This window comes from Schistocerca piceifrons, chromosome 3 (assembly GCF_021461385.2).
Source record: "Schistocerca piceifrons isolate TAMUIC-IGC-003096 chromosome 3, iqSchPice1.1, whole genome shotgun sequence".
Classification (NCBI taxonomy): Eukaryota; Metazoa; Arthropoda; class Insecta; order Orthoptera; family Acrididae; genus Schistocerca; species Schistocerca piceifrons.
The window spans coordinates 73,700,366-73,722,821 of NC_060140.1; the positions used below are offsets into that span (position 1 = coordinate 73,700,366).

At 42.5% G+C, this 22,456-nt stretch overlaps 1 long non-coding RNA gene across 2 annotated transcripts in view; it reads left to right on the plus strand.

Annotated features, from left to right (window-relative positions):
* Nucleotides 1-5,605: 5,605 nt before the first annotated feature.
* Nucleotides 5,606-22,456, plus strand: part of LOC124789777 — a 43,541-nt gene continuing 26,690 nt past the window's right edge. For both annotated transcript variants that reach the window (XR_007016165.1, XR_007016164.1), the window contains exons 1-3: nt 5,606-5,761; nt 10,342-10,576; nt 17,205-17,354. This is a non-coding gene — a long non-coding RNA (uncharacterized LOC124789777). The remainder of the gene's footprint in view (nt 5,762-10,341; nt 10,577-17,204; nt 17,355-22,456) is intronic.

Consider the following 22,456-nt stretch of genomic DNA (forward strand, 5'->3'; position numbering starts at 1 on the left):
TCCACAAAACAGTGAAAACATACGAGTGGAGGAAAAGTATTAACAGTAGACCTTTTATTCACCACAACAAAAGATTTTATAGCTGATGTCCCAGATTTTTGTACTGTGCAAAGCGCTAAGGTACTATTGTCTTTCTGTTAAATCTGCACAGATGAACAGGATAAGCGCCGTGTCCCGTTAAATAATGAACGAAGTCCTGCCTCGACGTTCGCTAATGGTACGGGGAAGTACATAGTGTCTTCGGCCTGTTTCACTATTGTCCCAGTCGTTCCCTTATACACACACTTTCTAGTTCAGGAGTTGGGCCGTAGGGAGTTATCCTCTGTTTTGGATATCGTTGAACTATTCTTCAATATCTACTGGGTAGATTCCGAGGGTCGCCAGCAAAGCATTAGTTTGTGTGGTGCTGAAAACCCTGGAATGTGAAGAGCGAGGGGCACAGCCCTTTGCCCACGTCGCAGGATTTGTCAGTTCCGCACGCTCAAAGTCTGTGCGCCCAGACACTTGTTGCGGATCACGTGATGGCATCGTGGTAGGTCCTAGCCATATACAGTGGTAGCATATCGTTAACTTCGCAGTCGTGGGCAATTTTGTGCATACTGTTCCTTGCTTTGTGTGTGATTGTGCGTGTACATTGCAGCAATGGCCAGTAGGTCATATTAACAGCGACATTTGCATTTGAGATAGCTCCAAGCACTTTTTTTGAGTTATATAAACAAGCTGCACCTGCGGCGGTGTTCCTATCCCTGCAACGGTGCAGTCATCAGGGCAGTTAGCGAAGCGTGCGGCGTGCTACGACCAGACCGGTGCAATTACCCGCTCTCATGGCTGTGGCACTGCCGGCGTCTTCACGACTGCACTAGCAGCGCGACGGAGACTTGTTAGGGAAGGCAATAAAATGTCCTCCTGCCCTCCTGGAAGGCTCGAGGCACAGCCAGGCACAAGCACCTGCAACGTTCAGCCCGAAGAGAGACTGCTCGCTGGTAAATCGCAGCGTGGAACACGAGAACACTGCACTCCACGGTTCCTCCGTGACCCCTGTGACGTCATACAGCCGGAGACTTCCTCTCGTGCCAGTACGGGAATCGCATCCGCTACACTCCCTAATGAACGGGCGTGTAGGGGTTGAAAATTTTAGGGAGAGAGCAGCAACTTACAAACGAACACTGAAAAGCCAAAGAAACTGGTACATCTGCTTAATATCCTGTAGGACACCCGCGAACAGGCAGAACGGCCGCAACACGACATGGCATGGACTCGACTAATGTCTGAAGTGGTGCTGGAGGGAATTGACACACAGAACTCTGCAAGGCTGTCAATAAATCCGTAAGAGTACGAAGAGGTAGAGATCTCTTCTGAACCGCACGTTGCGAGGCATCCCAGATAAGCTCAATAATGCTCATGTCTGGTGTGTTTGGTGGACAGCAGAGGTGTTGAAACTCAGAGAAGTGTTCCTGGAGCCACTCTGCAGCAATTCTGGACGTCTAAGATGTTTCATTGTCCTCCTGGAATTGGCCAAGTCCGTGCGACTGCAGAATAGACTCGAATAGATGCAAGTGATCAGACAGGATGCTACGTACATGTCACCTGTCCACCTGCCGGAGTCGTATCCACACGTATCAGGCATCCCATATCACTCCAACTACACACGCACCACATCATTACAGAGCCTCCACCAGCTTGAACAGTCCTCTGCTGACATGCGGGTTCCATAGACTCACGGGATTGTCTGCATACCCGTATACGTCCATCCGCTCGATACAATCTGAAACGAGACTCGTCCGATCAGGCAACATGTTTCCAGTTATCAGTAATCCAATGTCGGTGTTGAAGGACCATGGGAGGCTCCGAAGGCCCATATCGATGAAGTCTCGGTAAATGGTTCGCACGCTGACACTTGTTGATGGCCCTGCATTCAAATCTGCAGTAATTTGTGGAAGGGTTGCACTTCTGTCACGTTGAACGATTCTCTTCAGTCGTCGTGACCCGTTCTTGCAGGATCTTGTTCCCGCCCCAGTGTTATCACAGATATGTTGTTTTACCGGATTCCTTATATTCACGGTACGCTCGTGAAATGGTCGTACAGAAAAATCTCCACTTAGTCGCTACCTCGGAGATGCTGTGTCCCATAGCTCGTACACCGACTTAAACACCACGTTCAAACTCACATCTTGATAACATGCCACTGTAGCAGCAGCAACCGTTCTAACAACTGCGCCCGACACTTGCTGTTTTATATAGGCGTTGCTGACCGCAGCACCGTTTTCTGTCTGTTTACATATCTCTGTATTTAATACGTATTCCAACACCAACTTCTTTGGCGCTTCAGAGTAGATTAAGACGGACTTACTTATTTTTGACACAAACATTATTTTGTTGCCTCATGGAGTGACCGCGCGGTTTGAGGCGCTATGTCACGTATTGCTCGGCCCCTCCCGCCGGAGGTTCGAATACTCCCTCGGGCATGGGTGTGTGTGTTATTCTTAGCATAAGTCAGTTTAAGCTAGTTTAAGTAGTGTGTAAGTCTAGGGCCAGTTTGGTCCCTTGGGAATTCACACTCATTTGAACATTTTTATTTTGTTACAGTATTAATCCAGACTTAGATGTATCACAGTTAGCTGCTGTCAGAATCTTTACTAGCCCTACCAATTTCTATTGCTACTATCTCCAGTTACCTAGATATACGTATTAACAGACGTTAGTAAAAATATAAGGTACGACAGTTGAACCGTCTTATAAAACTGCGTAACGCACTTACTCGAAGTGTTTCGATTACTATATCTGGGCGGAAAAAAGACGCGAACTGGACAGCAAAACTAGATGCATGGAATTTAAACAATGTTTTTAAAATCTACTGTCAGTAGTAGAACAGTAGCCAACTCCGCGTCCAAGTTCTTATAACATCACTGTTACCTATTTGAACCACGCATAATAACGGGTAACAGCTGTACTTGCTCATATTAACTAGTCATAGACTTCTTGTATGGTATATGGCGAGGGGTACTTTTTTAAGCACGGCCATTTCTCCCTCTCCTAGTCGCGTAAGGAAGAAGAATTGCTGGTATGCCTCTGTGTGAGCTAGAATCTGTCCGATGTTTACCTCCACGGTCTTATCGCACGACATATCTAGGAGGATGCAATAAATTGGTTGACTCAGGAGAAGGGAATGTAAAATAAATCTGAAATTACAGCATATCTCTGTTGAAATCGATTGAAAAATTGCGTATACACAAATGAAAAGCAGAAAATGTTATTAAAAATCAGTTCTTAATATACCCCGTTCGTAAACCAGACTAAAAATTATAAAATAATTTCTCCTAGCCCCATACAGTTAGTTCTGAAAACTTGTGATTTTGAATTCTTGTAGCATATAAAACGAAAAAACTTAGGGCGTCTGAAATACATAATTGATATATGAATAGTTCACCTCCTTGCTGTTATCTGTTGCATGCGCGCCATGTTTTTCTTTGTAAATCTTGTAAGTATTTTCATACATACTAAAAATTGACGCTCACAAATTTTTAGGATCATCTATATGAGGTTAGGAATCTGTATGGGGCTAGGAGAAATTATTTTATAATGTTTCAGTCGGGTTTGGGAACGTGGTATATTAAAAATTGATTTTTATTTAAATGATTATTTTTTCTTTCATACTTTTTTGATATAGATTAGGCACTCACTTAAGAAGATGTACCACTACTCATTTTCATCTATCAATGACGGATGGACAAAAAACAGAAAATATTATTAGTTCTTCTTGTTCAGATAGCAGTTCTAGTAAGTGGACACAAGAGAGAAGCGACTTCGCCTGCATTACTTCAAATATCACCAAGAATTAGTAATATATCTGTAACAAGCTTGTCTTGAGCAGGGTTCCCCAAACTGTGATCCCAGGATAGCTGGTGCTCCGTGGAATGTGAATAAGTGCTCCGCGAAAAAACTATTAATAACAAGGTATTTGTTCTCGACTTTCCTTTTACGTTTTTGAAATTTTATTACAATTTTCGTGTTATTAGCTTTGATAGAGAAAATAATCATGGGAGAGAAGATCTATGGCAAGAGGTCACGGGAAAGAGCAACGAGCAGGTGCATGGATTAAATCAAGAAGATCTTTGGTTCTACCTCTTCACGAGGCTTGGTGACTGTCCAACATGGAGACGCTTGGTTCACTGGATCACGCTTCGTTCGTTGAATCACAAAGACTTGTCAAAACGATGAGCTATGATTTAAAATTGAAGTACTTACTGAATGAATTAAGTAGTTCTCATTTTTAAATATGTTGTTAATTTTATTAACCTTCAAAATAAACAAGACGTCCAACAAAGTACCAGGATCTCAAAGTGTTCCGTCACTGTGATCCCAGGATAGCTGGTGCTCCGTGGAATGTGAATAAGTGCTCCGCGAAAAAACTATTAATAACAAGGTATTTGTTCTCGACTTTTCTTTTACGTTTTTGAAATTTTATTACAATTTTCGTGTTATTAGCTTTGATAGAGAAAATAATCATGGGAGAGAAGATCTATGGCAAGAGGTCACGGGAAAGAGCAACGAGCAGGTGCATGGATTAAATCAAGAAGATCTTTGGTTCTACCTCTTCACGAGGCTTGGTGACTGTCCAACATGGAGACGCTTGGTTCACTGGATCACGCTTCGTTCGTTGAATCACAAAGACTTGTCAAAACGATGAGCTATGATTTAAAATTGAAGTACTTACTGAATGAATTAAGTAGTTCTCATTTTTAAATATGTTGTTAATTTTATTAACCTTCAAAATAAACAAGACGTCCAACAAAGTACCAGGATCTCAAAGTGTTCCGTCACTGTGATCCCAGGATAGCTGGTGCTCCGTGGAATGTGAATAAGTGCTCCGCGAAAAAACTATTAATAACAAGGTATTTGTTCTCGACTTTTCTTTTACGTTTTTGAAATTTTATTACAATTTTCGTGTTATTAGCTTTGATAGAGAAAATAATCATGGGAGAGAAGATCTATGGCAAGAGGTCACGGGAAAGAGCAACGAGCAGGTGCATGGATTAAATCAAGAAGATCTTTGGTTCTACCTCTTCACGAGGCTTGGTGACTGTCCAACATGGAGACGCTTGGTTCACTGGATCACGCTTCGTTCGTTGAATCACAAAGACTTGTCAAGACGATGAGCTATGATTTAAAATTGAAGTACTTACTGAATGAATTAAGTAGTTCTCATTTTTAAATATGTTGTTAATTTTATTAACCTTCAAAATAAACAAGACGTCCAACAAAGTACCAGGATCTCAAAGTGTTCCGTCACAGGAAAAGTATGAAGACCCCTGATCTAGAGGAAAGAAATGAAGTGTGGAGAGCAGAATCTAAAAGGATAGGATTTTTAAGGTTTTGTTAGAGCGCTGAAGCGTTTTCTTTATTACCATTCTACACAGCGGGAAGTTAGCTGTCGTATAAGCGGTAGAAGCTCTCGTTGTGTCTGCGACTACGCAAGCTCCCAGATTGCGGTCTGAACGACAGACGTCACACTTCCTGTGGTTGAAACATCCTGCGGATGGACATCCGCCAGGCATATCGTTATATTGAGCCTGTACTCCCTGCGATACGCACACCGACAGCCCCAGTCTGAGTCTCAACAGCCCATAATGCGTCCAGGGTGCGTAGCTGGCAGCAAATGACACTTCCGCGTCCGCTTGTGTCTGCTACCACCTCGGCAACGGCCAGAGAGGAATCAGCTGCGGCGAAGAAGAGACATGCTGGACCAACTGTAAACCTTACGGTAAGACCTTTTTCGTGTAGTGTGGATTCTCACGACGCTATCGCCGTGCAGTTTTGAACTACTATAAGGCGGTTGGGTTGGCTTGCACGTACTATAATGAAGCAGGATATAATGTTCTGAGTATCGCAGTGTTGGACTATTTTTTGTTAACGGGAAAGAACACTTAATTGTGAAACTTCTAAGTCTAAGAACTTGGCGAATCGGACGATACCGTGAATTGCGATTCGGAGGGGCTGTAAATTAACCGTCTACATCTCTTCGTTGAACCCAAAACGTTGGTTACGATGTTGTGACGTACCTTACCATAATCGGTCCCTTTATGTATTTTGTATAGTTGTATTTTTGTTCCTAATTACAAACATTACAATACAGGCCAATTAAAGATTAATATTGAGTTTACGCAAACGGTTGTAACTGTTTACTGAATAGCGATACGCCAAGAATGTAAAAGAAAGTTCAAAATTTTGATCGTTGCCCCAGGGCAGTGAATCGGAAGGCGGTGCATACGCCTTGATGTACGGGTAGAAGGTTAAGTGTTGTAAGTGGATCCCTTATAGAAGGCTTTATGCTCGTAGATAACGTCGTATATCAATCTCTACCATCTGCCGAATTTTACTGTGTAATCCGGTTAACATTAGCAAAAGCATTCTCTGTATCTACTAATGCCATAAATATACTTAGGCTTCTTTTCAGCCTATGTTGTAAGTTAAATCAGCACTCACTAGCGTGATCCTACATTCCTCATATTTATGTGCATCAACACCTGGCCTCTTAGGCGTTGAATCATCGCACTCTTCTTGAAGTCAGAGAGAGACTCGCCCTGTCCCATGTGTCTTACGTACCAGGCGGAATACTTCTGCAGGGGCTGAGCCTCCGTAGGAATGGTCGCTAATGGCGAGATAGTATATTACTTTGTACTGTTGGGGTGATGTTAGTTATAAGCAAGTAGCACTTGAGTGCACTATTTTAATAAATTACGGGATCTATGTGTCATCTGGAAGATCGTCAACTCAGATCCTGTGTTTGATTTTGCAAGTTGTTCTTGATTTTTGGTTTGTACGTATCCGTCCTATTGTTTCGCAGTAGCTCTTAAGGTATGCGCTTTCGACCCCATTTTTACTGCGACTTTTTTGCTTCTAGTATCGTGTACTTTCAACTGAATGCGTTTACTCCATTAATTTTGATACACCTTGTATAACTATACGTCATACGTGTAGATAACTAGCTGATTTCTTGTTTATTCAGTGAAGTGTTAATTAGGACTGTAAGAAGGACACCCGTCACCTGAAAGTAGTACATTGAGTGTAATATTTGGTACCACAATTGAGTAGAGCGCCAAGAGACGCTTGTATTGATCAGGCCATCTTTATTGTTGTCATGTTTGAACAACAATTTCTTTGTCGTTAGTCCTGACTGTGTATGCAGAAAAGTCACGTTTTAGTTAACTGCAAAACTATTAGTCATAGGATACTGTGTATGGACTTAGGGGGACCGAGAGAGAACGACGATTCATCTAACATACCAGGTGAAGGAGTACGAAACCGGAATTCCCTTATGGATTGTGCTAGCCGTCGGTGTAGGGCCCGTCAAACCGCGTCCACAGCGCCATCTGCTTCCGATAACGCCGGAAAACGACTCTCAACACACCGCAACCTAAGTTCCATGCATCGGTATGGGTTTCGAAAACTGTAAACATGTCGAGTTTCGTGCCTATAAACTACGATTTGCGGGCAGCATTGGTTTTCTGTTATCATTTGAAGAAAACTGCTGCAGAATCGCATCGAACGCTCGTACAAAGTTTCGGTGAACATGCTGTTGGGAAAACATAGTGTTTAGAATGGTTCAACAACTTCAAAAGTGGTGATTCTGACGTGAGAAACGAAGAACGCGGGAAACCCACAGAATAATATCGAAGACAAGGGATTGCAGGCCTTATTGGATTAAGATGATACTCAAACTCAACAGGAATTCCCGGAACTACTGAATGTCAGGCAGAAAACCGTTTCTCTTTGGTTAAATGATATGGGAAAGGTGCAGAAAGTGGGAAAATGGGTTCCGCATCAGCTGAATGAAAGACAGCAAGCAAATCGAAAGACCACTTGTGAAATGCTGCTCGCCAGATACAAAAGGAAGTAGTTTCTCCATCGGATAGTGACAGGAGATGAAAAATGGGTATATTATGAGAATCCTAAGCGTCGTAAATCTTAGGTGAATTCAGGCAAACCAACGTCATCCTCTGCAAAACCAAATCGCTTTGGAAAGAAGACAATGCTCTGTGTTTGGTGGGATCAGCTGCTAAAACCTGATGAAACATTTAACACCGATCGCTACCACATCAAATGATCGATTTAAATCGAGCATTACTTGAAAAACGTCCGGATATGGAAAAAAGAAACACAGAGTCATATCACTCTATGATAACGCCCCATCACACACAGTGAAACGGATCAGGTAAACGATGAAGGCGTTCAGTTGGCAAATACTGGGGCATGCGGCTTATTCTACAGACTTGGCTCCGATTATCATCTGTTTGCATCACTGGGACACGCTCTCGCTGAACAACGCTTCAATTCGTAAGAAAGTGTAGGAAAATGGCTAGCTGACTGGTTCGCTTCAAAAGAAGTGTTTTCTTTTTTCCATTCATAGCCTGCCGGAGGGGTGGGGGAAATCTATAAACAGCAAACAGCAATGGAGATTATTTTGAATAAATTATTGTTTATCAGTTTCAAACAACAAACGTGTAGTTATTGCAACCAAATTCCGGTGTCAGACTGCTACACCTGGTATATGATGTAGTTGTGACTTATGTTTAATTGGTCGTCTATTTCATGGAAATTGTGTTCGTTGTGGATTTTGGATGGCACTACAAGGCCTTTTAACGGCGAACGGATGGCGGCTGCAGGCCATTTTGCTTCAAGTGGTCATTCTGCTCTAGACGGGCAGTGAGGTAACTCGTACATCGGAGAGTTGATAGTGGTAGCGTTGGTTAGAACTTGTTGTAAGTGATGTAGGTTTCAGGTGCCAAGTGGTCACGTAAACACTTGAGCATCTTTTTGTGCTTGAAATGATTTCAGACTGATTGGAACTTCGTACTTCTAACTTTAAGCGAGTGTTAGGTAATGAGCAGGTCTGAACTCAAATTTATTTGAGCTGCGTTCTGGAGTTATTATTGGTTAGTCTCGCCGCCGGTTCTAGAACGTTGTTCACACAAGCGACTTGCCATTTGTCACCCCACCTCCCCCTCCCCTTTTCCATTATATACCAGGTGATCAAAAAGTCAGTATGAATTTGAAAATTTAATAAGCGACGGAATAATGTAGATAGAGAGGTAAAAATTGACATACATGCTTGGAATGACATGGGGTTTTATTAGAACCAAAAAAAGCACCCCATATTGCTAGACGTGTGAAAGATGTCTAGCACGCGTCGTTTGGTGATGATCGTGTGTTCAGCCGCCACTTGCGTCATGCTTGGCCTCCCAGGTCCCCAGTCCGTGCGATTATTGGCTCTGGGGTTACCTGAAGTCGCAAGTGTATCGTGATCGACCGACATCTCTATGGATGCTGAAAGACAACATCCGACGCCAATGCCTCACCATAACTCCGGACATGCTTTACAGTGCTGTTCACAACATTATTCCTCGACTACAGCTATTGTTGAGGAATGATGGTGGGCATATTGAGCATTTCCTGTAAAGAACATCATCTTTGCTTTGTCTTACTTTGTTATGCTAATTATTGCTATTCTGATCAGACGAAGCGCCATCTGTCGGACATTTTTTGAACGTTTGTATTTTTTTGGTTCTAATAAAACCCCATGCCATTCCAAGCATGTGTGTAAATTTGTACCTCTCTATCTACATTATTCCGTGATTTATTCAGTTTTCAAATTTATACTGACTTTTTAATCACCCGGTATATTCACCCGCGTCAGTTTTTGCTACTGCACAAACTGTGATATACACCCTACGTAAATCTTGCACCTGGTCGCCCCCCTCTGCATGGCGTTCCAAGCGGTCGCTACTTGTTGTGAGGAGTGCCTGTTCAGAAATCGTACAGTTGTGGCAACTCTGGCGCCAGTCTCAACTTGACGCCGCAAGCGGCACCTTGTGCCGCTTGACCCTTAACCGGGCCCCACTTAGCCCACTGGAATCTACTCATGTTTATGAGAGTTTAGATGTCTTGATCACCACAGTGAACTTTATTTTTAATCAGTCGAAGTATTTGTGAATAGTTTAATGGCATGGGACTCATGAACCAGTAGCGGGAGGACGACGGTTCAATCCCGTCTCCGGCCGTCCTGATTTAGGTTTTCCGTGATGTCCCTAAATCGTTTCAGGCAAATGCCGGGATGGTTCCTTTGAAAGGGCACGGCCGATTTCCTTCCCAATCCTTCCCTAACCCGAACTTGCACTCCGTCTCTAATGACCTCGTTGTCGACGGGACGTTAAACACTAACCACCACCACCACCATGAACCAGTGGTCTATAGTCAGTTTTTGGGTACCTGCAACCACTTTAAATATGTAGTCACTCGATCTTCACTGCATTTGATTATTTATGACTGAAAAACATTTTTCAGGATGTTCTCTCTGGAGTGAACCGTGCAAGAACCTCAAGCCACCATCCACTGCGATACCAGCCTGTGAACACTGGATACTGAGGAGCGGCTGTGAACTGCCGCTGCCTGCTGCGGTAAACCCGCGGAGAACTGTGGCTGCGCCCTGGCTGCGCCCTGGCTGCGATTCGTGGACTCATGTGGCCCACTGTCAGGGAAGCCACCACGGACCTCGTGTGCCTCGTCGCCGCCGAAAGGGGTGTGTACGCCACTGATGGCATCAGACACGAATCGTACATCTAATCCTCTTCTCCTCTTTCTAAATTATTTTGTTTTGTTTGCCAACATCTGTTTGTCCTATATTTCGAGATTAATATCGTTGGTACACACGCTGCACTGAACATTGGTTACCCCTAGGAGACAGTTTGCTAATACCTTATGACGCCTGTAGCCTTCATACGATATGGCTTCTACTTGGCGAGGAAGAGAGTCTATATGTTTCTTCAGATATGTCACACGCAGCTGAAGCTACCCATTCATGAGTGTGCTGGGATATTGATTGCAGTGTTTCATCCAGTGGTAGAAATAGTTGCTAAAATTTTCCATGGGTAGAGGTCCAAACGGGTGTCGATATATCCATAGTAATTGGTCTGAAGTTAAAAATCAAAAGGCGGTATCAATCATATTATATGCTTTACGTCAAATTCAGTTACCTGTGATCAATAGTCAACATTGCATGAATCGGCATCGTTCGTGTCTTGTAATTTTAGCTGATAACTTGAATTCTGTGGATGTTCTTGGAATGTTTGCAAGGTACATGTGTGAGAGAGTACAACTGAACCTGCGATAAACCCCAACAGATGTCAGAGTAATCCGCATCAGTTGGAATGGCCAGTAGTCAGATCACTCGCTATGGCTCATGTGTATTTAATGGCCGGCCGGTGTGGCCGTGCGGTTCTAAGCGCGTCAGTTTGGAACCGCGTGACCGCTACGGTCGCAGGTTCGAATCCTGCCTCGGGCATGGATGTGTGTGATGTCCTTAGGTTAGTTAGGTTTAAGTAGTTCTAAGTTCTAGGGGACTGATGACCTCAGTAGTTAAGTCCCATAGTGCTCAGAGCCATTTGAACCATCTTATTTTTTTTGTATTTAATGAAAAACGTGTTGTGCAACAGATGACTAATAGGACATGGATGGTCCTGGCAAACATCATACATCTATGCTGTACCTCAGAAGAGATAGCAAACAGGGTGCTCAACTAGCTATGAAATCTACATCTGCATATATAATATGCCGAGGTTAACTTATACATCTGCTAGTCACTTCCTTTCCTATTCCCCTCGTAAACTGAGCGCGGGAACAATGATACTTCATAGGTCTCTATACTGGAAATACTCCTAATCCTTACAGCCCGCCTAGAAACAAACAGTAATTCTCGCACTGCGCCCGCCTAAGGTGCGATATTTCACCACGTTCAGCATTCAGAAACATGGAGCATAGCCGGTACCATGATCTAATGCAGATGGCAACACATCAGCTCTGCCCCAGACAAAGTCTCTAGGCCAAGTCTTCTCTTCCATATCCCGAAATGAAGTCAGTTTTCTGACTCCCGAACCGAAGTGCGTTCTCCTCTGACACAGAATCCTTTTTCTTCTCTACAAGTCCATGCAGTTCCAATGCACCAATGAAAAAGGATCTGCAAAATGCTGGTCAGAGTCACATTTGCTATCAAGACAACTATCTTCCCTCCTTCCAGAAGTTATTCAAAATTAACAAATCATTATACACCCATGGACAAAGTTCTTACATTAATTTGAATCAATCCTCCATTCGACAGCTAAGTTTGTGGCTTCACCCAATTCGCTTACCGAAACGTCTGAACTTCTCGGAACGTTCTGTTTTAGATTATCCAGTGAGGGGCGCTCTTACAACTTTGTAGGCCAGAGGTTCTTCACCCCATGTAAAGTGGCGACATCACTTCACAGAGAGAAAAGAATTCCTGTTCACAATGCAACCGAGATGCTTCTCACAGAATGCCAAAATCTCCATCTATCACGGACTACCCTCGCATAACGTTGCTGGAAGGCGACTTTTCGGTGTAAGCGAATGTTCCTTTGAAGTGTCCTTTGGGCAGATGGGTCTGCTTGTAAAATCTGATTGTGAGATTCTCCATGAGTGCAAGTGCTCTTCCAGCTATGATAACTATTTCTGTGAATGTATCACTGGACCCCGTACTGTGCAGAGTGCATTGTGTGAGAAACTGTAGGGATGCGACTCAAGTCAGCAGCACTGGCAATTACAAGTTCGCTGGCTGATACCTCCTCAGGATGGTCACGTCACCCCACATTTTCCTGTGAAAAAAATGGTTCAAATGGCTCTGAGCACTATGCGACTTAACTGCTGAGGGCATCAGTCGCCTAGAACTTAGAACTAATTAAACCTAACTAACCTAAGGACATCACACACATCCATGCCCGAGGCAGGATTCGAACCTGCGACCGTAGCGGTCGCGCGGTTCCGGACTGTAGCGTTAGAACCGCAAGGCCGCACCGGCCGGCTTTCCTGTGAAAACGCGGCCGTCAGCCCCTTGGAGGTAGGTCGAAATGCCTAGTCAGTAGCTTGACTCACTGCATCCAGCATGGCTCAGCGTGCACTCAACTACAAAGAAAATTACATACAAAACAGCTACTAGGGAACAGGTGGAATTAGTACGAAAGTAGACGGCTTACTCGTCGCAATCACTGATGTTACTGACTACAAGAGATAATTACTTTATTAATTTATGGGAATTAACTTCAGATAACAATGATTTTAAGTCGTGCCAGACCAGAAACAGACTGGGGCTTATCACAGGCAAAGCAGAAGTATGAGTTTGTACTTACCGTCTGGCTACGACCGCTGCACCTATTGACTATGCGTTGCTGCGACCGTACCTTTCTCTTTTGTAGTCCAGTTTCCTAAGCAAGTTACGAATGGCTCCTTATGACGCTAAGAGTATGATTCCGCCAATCAGGTATGGCCCCGCTGATGGATCTCAAGGCTCCATCGACTGGCACTTTCCAGTGTTTACAGTAACTGACAACGCTCCGCGGTGTGTGTGCCCATTCGACAGTTCGCCGCTAGACGTCTACCTTTCCAGTGGACCATCAATTGCTATAAGCCATTTAACTGAACTTCACAATTACTGTTTTTCTATTTGATACACTACCAATATACTGTTTTAACTGTGCAGTGCTCCGGAGAAGAACACGTACATTGTTAAAAATTGCTAGGGTTAATGACTCCCACATGTTCCTCTTCCAGTTTTTATATACTTTTATATGTTCTCTATATTTTCATTTCATAAGCAGCGGTCTTACATCTCAGTAATTCCTGTGTATTTTGTAGTTATTCTGCTCATTTACGCAATCCCAAAAAGGAACCACAGCGTGATAAGTGGGCTCTTGCATAACAAGCCGTTCTTTGGAATGTTCGTTTCATAATCTCACATCTGTTTGCTAATTACTTATGCCACTAGCAATGCTCGGTATATAATCGGTGTACCTATCAACTTTTCTCTGTACTGTATAAAACTACACGATGCTGTAGTTGTTATTGTAAGAAGAGTAGCAAGTTGACGCGATTTAGCATCGTCATAATTACATGACTAACTTTTAACAGTGTGCAAAAAATGACAAATTGTGCGCCGATTTCACTTGTCTTCCCATCACAGCAGAAATGGTACGCGAATAATTTGTAAAATCTCATTCAGTTATTATAACTATGTTATTATTTACTGACCGTATCGAGAATATGGCAGCCCACGTTATACTAAAATGTAATTATCCAAATTGCGTGGTTCGTGCGCGAAATGTAAAAAATGAGAGGAAATTTCTTTTCATCAAAAGGCTTTCTACATAAATAAGGAACTAATATGTTTGTGCCACTCTTGTGTGCAAAAGGAAAGAGTGTAAATTTAATACGACTGTCATTGAAACGCGTCCAGCTGTAATTCGCATCAAATCCGGATAAGGACTTGCACCAGTCGATATTTCAGACCAGGCATAAGCATTTCGTCAGAGCAGTGGCGCGTTTAACTACTTTAAAGAACTTTAACGTCTGCAGATTGCACCATGCGAGCTGACGCAGTGGTTAGCGCACTGGACTCACATTCAAGAGGACGATTGTTCAAATTCTCGTCGGGTCATTCAGATTGAAATTCTCTGCGATTTCCCCAGATCGTTCCAGGCAAATACAGGGCTATTTCCTTCGAAAAGGTAGCGGCCGAAGTCCTTCCCTGTCCTTTCGTAACACAGAATATGCTCATCCTGTAACAACCGCGCTGTTAACAGGAAGTTAGTATCTAATCTTCCTTCCTGTTTCATATGCGGATGTTGACGCGGTTGCGGGTATTGGTTTCCCGGATGTGGATGGTAATTTTAACCGCGCGGATCTCTTTGCATGAGATAACCATCTGTGGTTTAGCGGACAAGAATAACCTCTGGCCTGAAATACATCCAGTACACTGGAGGCTGACCGACCCATTAGGCTGCCGATCCACGTGGCCTCTTAGTAATTTCAAAACAAGCAAAACAGCGATACGTCGGTCACCCAACGCTCTCACAATCAGCTATAGTCCAAAGTTGATTGGCCCACTGGAGCAATGTTTCTACAGCAACTAAATTTTATTCTTCTGTTGTATTGGTACATCAGTATCCCAATGTTAAGCATAATGGGCGAAACCGAATTTATTGAAGGAGAAAAAGGACCTACCACTGTAAATGACCTCCAAGATTTCCATAAAATGCCAGGTTGTGCTATGTCTTCAGGAAATTAGTATTCCGTGCTTCGAAAAGAAACATCACTGAAAGCTAAGAAAAAGCTGTGATTTAAATTCGTGATGTGTCAAGTGTGTTGGCAGTTCTCTGGGTCGTAAGTGATTGGGGAAATCTACTTTCCGCAGGCAAATTCCACTTAAATTTGAGTAACGCCTCTCGCCGTACGCTCGCCTAGCATGATAGAGGTACTAGCCGAAACGCTAGAAAATAATGAAACTTGGAATGAAACCTGTTTCGTGATAACTATCCATTGGCCTGTAGAAGTCTCATACTGGCTAGGCACAGGAAGCCACACGTCGTCATTGACTTCTGGAAGGAACTGTTAACTCCAAGAGGTACAGAGAAGAGAAGCCGCCGCATCATTTACAACTGATCAGAGCACTTCCATATTTCACAGAGGGTGGGTTTGCTGGTAGTTGGGAGCTCCAACGTTACGCGCGTAGTGCGGTCCCTTAGGAACATGGGTGCCAAGGAGGGGAAGGAAGCCACTGTGCACTCCGTGTGCATTCTGCGGGGAGTCATTCCGGATACGAAAAGGGTGCTTCCGGATGCCATGAAGAGTACAGGGTGCGGCCATGCTTTGGGCTCGAGAGACTCTGAATTTCACTTAGGTGAGAGTATTAAGTCAAAATTGTAGCTAGTGATGACTGCGGATATGAACCCAGTTGCTCATTGTCTGAAATGCATTAGGAAGCTCGTCAGCAGCCAACAAAGAATCCGCCGCAGTTCTGCCAATAGAGCTTAGGAACCACGTGGTCCCACTCTTCTTAGGACGACCATAAGGCGTCATAAGAATCCTGCACACGCCAGTGAGTAGAAACGGACGCCGTAGATCCAGGATCCATTCCAAGTGTTCTCTTGCCCAATGTCTTCGCACACCAAGGTCCTGTGCAGTTTGTGCTGCTCTTCGTAATGGACTTGTAGGAGCAAAATTGATCGCGTGGGGCTGGTTGCACACTGTCTGGGTCGGCGTATCCCTTCAAGTTTACAACGTACTGAATGACTATATTTGCAAATGCAGACTCCAGACTAATCCAAGTAAAACAGTGGCCACAATGACCCATCTCCATGATATAGAGGCACACAGGAAATTACACGAGCTGCTAGATGAGATCAGAGTTTCTCACAACTGCTCCTCTCCATCTACCTGGCACTGTTATTTATGCAGTCCTGCGCGAATCTGTCAAAGAAGCTTGGCTCGGTAGGAGATCTACTAAACGCTAATGCCAGAAACATCTGGTGGACAAATGAAGATAGTATGGCACGTAATTCTACGATTTCACTTGTATACAGAGATGCTGAAAATTGTGCCCTGCATAGGAAAAGAGCGTACATATAAATAAGACAGAATGAGGCCATTACGACCGTTAATGGCACTGTCAAATCCCACCCAGTGGATGCCTGTTATATCCAGCGTTGCTCTACTTATTTCATGACCAAAGCTGCCAAGGTGCAAATTGTTAAGAAGACAGAGATCCATGAGAACTCAGTTCCAGGTAGCGCTTTCCAGAATCTGCGAACTGTACGCCTAAAATCACAGTGGCCACTTTATGTTGATGTTCAGGTCACACACGTTTTCGACGTCACTAAGAAATGGAGAGAACCTGGGCATGAACTTCCACCTAGAAAACCCATTTGATTCATATCCCGACGAGGAGGGTTGCAGGGTTTGGTCTCCCTCGTTGCGAACGCTCAAGATTCAACCACATCTGAATAGCAGAAGAGAGGTGTGTCCACCGTGCAATAATACTAATCTTCCTGTACTAGAGCATTTCCTTGTCCTGTCACAATTTTATATGTGTGTGTGCAGAAACATTCTTATATTCCAACAGAGACCGCTCATTGTAACGAAAAGGTGTCAGCAGACACGCATACCACTCGTAGTTTACGCCAGGAGAACTCAGTTTAATATTTTCATTTATTTCTAATGACCTGGGCATTTCTTTCAAAGGAAAACATAAGAATTGGAAAAGAGGAAAGCTGAGTTTAACTTTCACCTTTCGTTTCTAGAAAATATAATCAGCTTTAAGAAACTGATTTGTTACATCAAGTGACTCCATTTTATTTTGACAGGCTAAACGACTTGAAATGTAACGGGGAAGCGTTGTCAACGTTTCAGCTGAGGCATCCCATCTTCTCGCAGTTGTTGCACGCTTCTCGGTGCATCTCAGCAGTCATAATCACGAAATGTCTACTTATCTACGAATATAGCAAACAAAACTGGTGCGTATGTGATTTGAATACAATTTAATCCATGTATTTATACCCATACAAATTATAAAAATGGATGTACATATATATATATGTATGTATCTATGTATGTATCTCCTACTGAATCAATGGACCGATTTAAACCAAACTTGGTACACATACTACTTACTGTATGGATAGAAATATTGTGGGGTTATGAACTAGCAACTCTTATTGGTAGACGGGTGATAACGCAGAAAGCGAAGGGGGTGGTAGGAAATGGACACAGGTAGGGGGAGGAGAAGATGGAAAGAGAGAAAGGGAGAGGGAACGGACAGAAAATGAAGAGGAGGAGATGGACAAAGAAGAGGGAGGAAGAGATGGACGGAGTGAGGGGTAAAGAGGAGACAGACTAACGCAAGATTGGAATGAATACATCCCCGGGCAGCGCTGCGTACTCAGCTAATTGTTAAACATATCTTAAAGTTTCAATAAGGTATGTTATGAAAAAAATTCGGTTAATACATTGAACGTTTTGATGAAGGGACTGTGTTGGTGATAACTTCGTCCTAATCAAAGTACACTGAAAACAAAATACTTAGATCTAAAGCCGGCCGAAGTGGCCGTGCGGTTAAAGGCGCTGCAGTCTGGAACCGCAAGACCGCTACGGTCGCAGGTTCGAATCCTGCCTCGGGCATGGATGTTTGTGATGTCCTAAGGTTAGTTAGGTTTAACTAGTTCTAAGTTATAGGGGACTAATGACCTCCACAGTTGAGTCCCATAGTGCTCAGAGCCATTTGAACCATTTGAACTTGTTGTTGTTGTTGTGGTCTTCAGTCCTGAGACTGGTTTGATGCAGCTCTCATTTCATACAGTAAAGCTGTAAAACTATACGAAAAAATCAGTATCTGCTGATAACCAGACTTCACCCACGGCATCTACAACTCTTAATTATCAACGCGAACACTGAGGACAAATTTAACTTAATAAGATATAAGCACAGCAGATAAAAAATTAAACTAATTAGTCATCCTCGCCAACCTCGCCCCAGGAGAGACCACGCTAACACCGCTGTACATGATACTGTTTGTAGATTTGTAACGGCGTAACTTCGGCAAAGAAGAGTCCAAAAGTTTATTCAGGTACGCCGTATTCGACTGGGATCACGCATTAGATGAAATATAGGTATCGATTTTAGTGCATGTTGATTGCTACGTGTCACACTCTATAGCCCCAAATATTTTCTCTAAGTTGAAGATCGGATGGCGTAGCGGTCCAGTCGAGATGCGATAGGACGCCTAAGTGTTCGCCAATACAGAAACGTATCCACGTAGCCCTGTGAACACTACCGTTGTCTTACAAGGGGAGGCCGCCAATTGTGAAATTCAGATCCGATTCATACTGCGCATAATAAAAGCTCATGGCCAGAGGTGTAATGTGGCAAAGCACCAAGATGCACTTCTCAGCCGTTGTCGAGAAAATCGACAGTTAAAAGAAACCGTTGCGGTGAAATACTCTCTACGATTAGTAGTTTTCTACAGCATGGTGGTGCAGCGGTAAGCGCTCGGGTTCGTAATCTGAAGGTCACCGGATCGAATCTCGCTCCATGCAACTTTTTTTTTTTAGTATTTGTTTTTTGTAATACATACATATATATATATATATATATATATATATATATATATATATATATATATATATATATATACAATTCCCGGCAATCAGTTGCAACAATTATGCATATAATAAGTTATTGAAAGTCGTTTGTCGTGGAAAAACTGGCGACTTCGAACATCATTATGTTTTCCGCAAACAAAGTTGTATTTCACAAATGTTATTAATTGTCTTCATAATGTTAACCACGTATAGTTAACGGAAGACGTAGAAACGAATACGTATAGCGTAAGTCAAACGTTCGAATTAGAATAGAAACCCCACGAACACAAACTTGCAGTGGCAGGTATGAAATATAAACTCCGTTACTCGCTCGTTACACTTGAAGGACAGATGTTGAATGGGCCGAAACGAACCGCCCCATAACAGCGTAGTTGCCTGCTAACTTCGAAAGAAGGTAGATGCGGTCCCTAGCGCAACTTATAACATCGTCGAAAATCAGTGCGGACGGGACAGCTTTGGTACACCCTGTTAAACAAACGGAAAAATGGAGGCGGTACAATTGGAGAGCGATCCGCCTTCACCAACATGCATAAGCAATTCATTAATAGTTTATATATATATATATATATATATATATATATATATATATATTTGAATTGCAAAAAACTAATAATAAAAAGATATTGCACGGCGCGAGATTCGATCCGGCGACCTTCGGATTACGAACTCCAGCGCTTACCGCTGCGCTATCACGCTGTAGAAAATTTTAATCGTAGAGAGTATTTCACCGCAACGGTTTCTTTTAACTGTCGATTTTCTCGACAACGGTTGAGAAGTGCATCTTGGTGCTTTGCCACATTACACCTCTGGCCATGAGCTTTTATTATGCGCAGTATGAATCGAATCTGAATTTCACAATTGGCGGCCTCCCCTTGTTAGATGACAGGAGGGCCCACAGCATCCTCAACATGAAGACGCAGAAGAAGACCGGAACTAAAAATTATTAGAAATGCATTCCCAATTGCGAATACGGTGAGATGCCAGCTGTACAATTTATCGGCGACACATGAAAATTTGTGACAGACGGGGCCACGAACCCGGGTGTCGGTTCTACGACTGTCAATGCTAAATTCCGGATAAAAACCGTCAACGATGGTAGCCGGAAACTTCTCGTATAACGAGTGAACATCGCTCTGTCAACGGCGTTGTCAAAGAGTGCGAAGAAGCAGAGTTTCAAAACAACCTCCTGATCTTGGTATGGGAATCTGCTGCTAAAAAGTTGAGACTCGGTAATGATCAACCACCTGAGGATGCAGAACGCAATGGAAACCCCTGCATTAAATACGTTTAATGTGTATTCGCAGGACGGGTTGTGTGTAACTGAAAAAGAGCCACAAGAATCTCTCCATTGGAGAAACATTCGGGATTAGACACCCGTTTAGAACTTTACTAATGTGTGTGTTAAAATGTTTTATGTTAGCGGTCCACCACCACACAGTTATTTCAGCTCACAGAGAAATGGAGTACCTAGTTGTAAAGAGCATGAATGATGATGCCAACAGGATAATAGGCTGGTCAGCATAGAACATTAAAAACAATACGGGGATTATATCGTAATGCATCAGTCAGACCACTGTATTCTTATGAGACTAATTCTAATTAATCATTGCGTTAGGCCAGACTCATTAACAGTTTGATGAACTTGACACAGTTTTATTTATATAAAAGTTGGTCGGTCTGATTCTACCGCTCAGCAAACATATTTATGGCAGTGGGCTAACATTATCACTTTACAGGGAAAATAAAAGGCGAATATGTGGCCTATATAGTCAGACAGTTACTTGTAATACAAATATAATCACCTTCATCTCCACTTCACACACATTATGTACCAATTTATTAAAGCTTCTAATAATGACTCATTCACGTAGAATAAGATTTTGATTTGTTAAGCACCTCCACCAAAGTTACTCTAAGAATCTTCTACATATTCATGTAAACTTTTAAACATTCCCTCTGTTGTGTGTGGCCAGAGATGACTGAACGACCTCAAGCTTCTATTGCAATTCTCTCACAACATTTGAACTTAAATAACAACATTTATGTTAATACAAGTATTATTGGCATCTAAGGGTTACATCAGTAATGTTCAATATATATCTCTAGTACCCTTTTAATCACTTGTATAATTTATGAAAGGGTTTCCTGCGTTATTATATCACACTGTAAAATCAACTCCTATTTTATTCTTTAAAAAACATCCACCTGCCAGGACAGCAATGCACACGCATTTTGTACAAATTTCCTCTTAGCTTAAAATAACCACATAGAATTATTGTCATGATTCTTATTATTTCATTTAAAATCTCTTAACCAGTTCGTTATGCAGTAACCAAGTCACAATTTTTTTCTTAAACGACATCACATATTAATTAATTATGACGATTGCCTTGTGAATAAAACTTCTTAGTATCTTCCAAATTAAATAACCTTTTAATACTTCCATTCTGAATATTACCTGAAATTACAGCCTTAGAGAGAAGAATAGTTTGATTCACAAGCAGGCCTTCAAACAGGTTGCAAAACCTTTTCATTAAGCCTTCTTGTACCGATGACAGAGGGTATGTCTTTAACAACACTTCCTCACTCACCTTGTAGGATAGCACTACTTCTCATCTTTTTGCCCTCGTTTTGACCCTACTTAGAACAAGCCCCCCCGCTGTCCTTTGTTAGCTAAAATTTACTATGGTAAACAAATATTGTCAATGATGGGTTGCTCCTCTGCTTTTCCTATTGTTAGCTTTAGTGTAATTCCTCCCATAATGCTGTGAGGGAAATTATTCTCGATGATTTCAAAGTCCTTCATGTGCAGACACAAGCTTTGATGATTACTCCCAGCATAAGTTCGGCAAAAACATTCTGTATTTCCCTCATAACGTGTGTCACAGGGTTTTCCTGTGGTTGATAATCTGATATGACTACTGACTGTATTGTTTTATTTTAAAGAAAATTCCTTGCTGGTCCTGTTTGTAAAATTTGTTCCACTGTCTGAAGGAATCCTATTTGGGTGACGTACATTAGTCAAATACTCAGACTCAAAACACATCACTTGAAGTTTGGCAGTAGCTCTTTTCAGTAAGTAGAACTTCTCATAATTATATAAGACTTCCATAGCACCCAATACAGAAGATTATCCAGAACTGGCAGGTGGTAATGGACCATATATATCTACCATAACCAAAACCTACATTCTGTCTGGTACTATACAGCAAATTAGATTTAAATTATGGCCAGGAGGCACCTTCAATCTTTGATTCACATAATATTTCCTCAATATCTTCTGATTGTAGGTAAATACGGCTCAAAATAGTAATACTTCCTCATGTGTGACACACATTCAATTGCTCCGTAATGTTTAAACGCTGTATGTATGTACCACATAAGGTGTTCTATACAGTATTGAGGTATACACAATTACTAATCACTACATTCCATTCTGGTTCTTCTAAGCAATACGT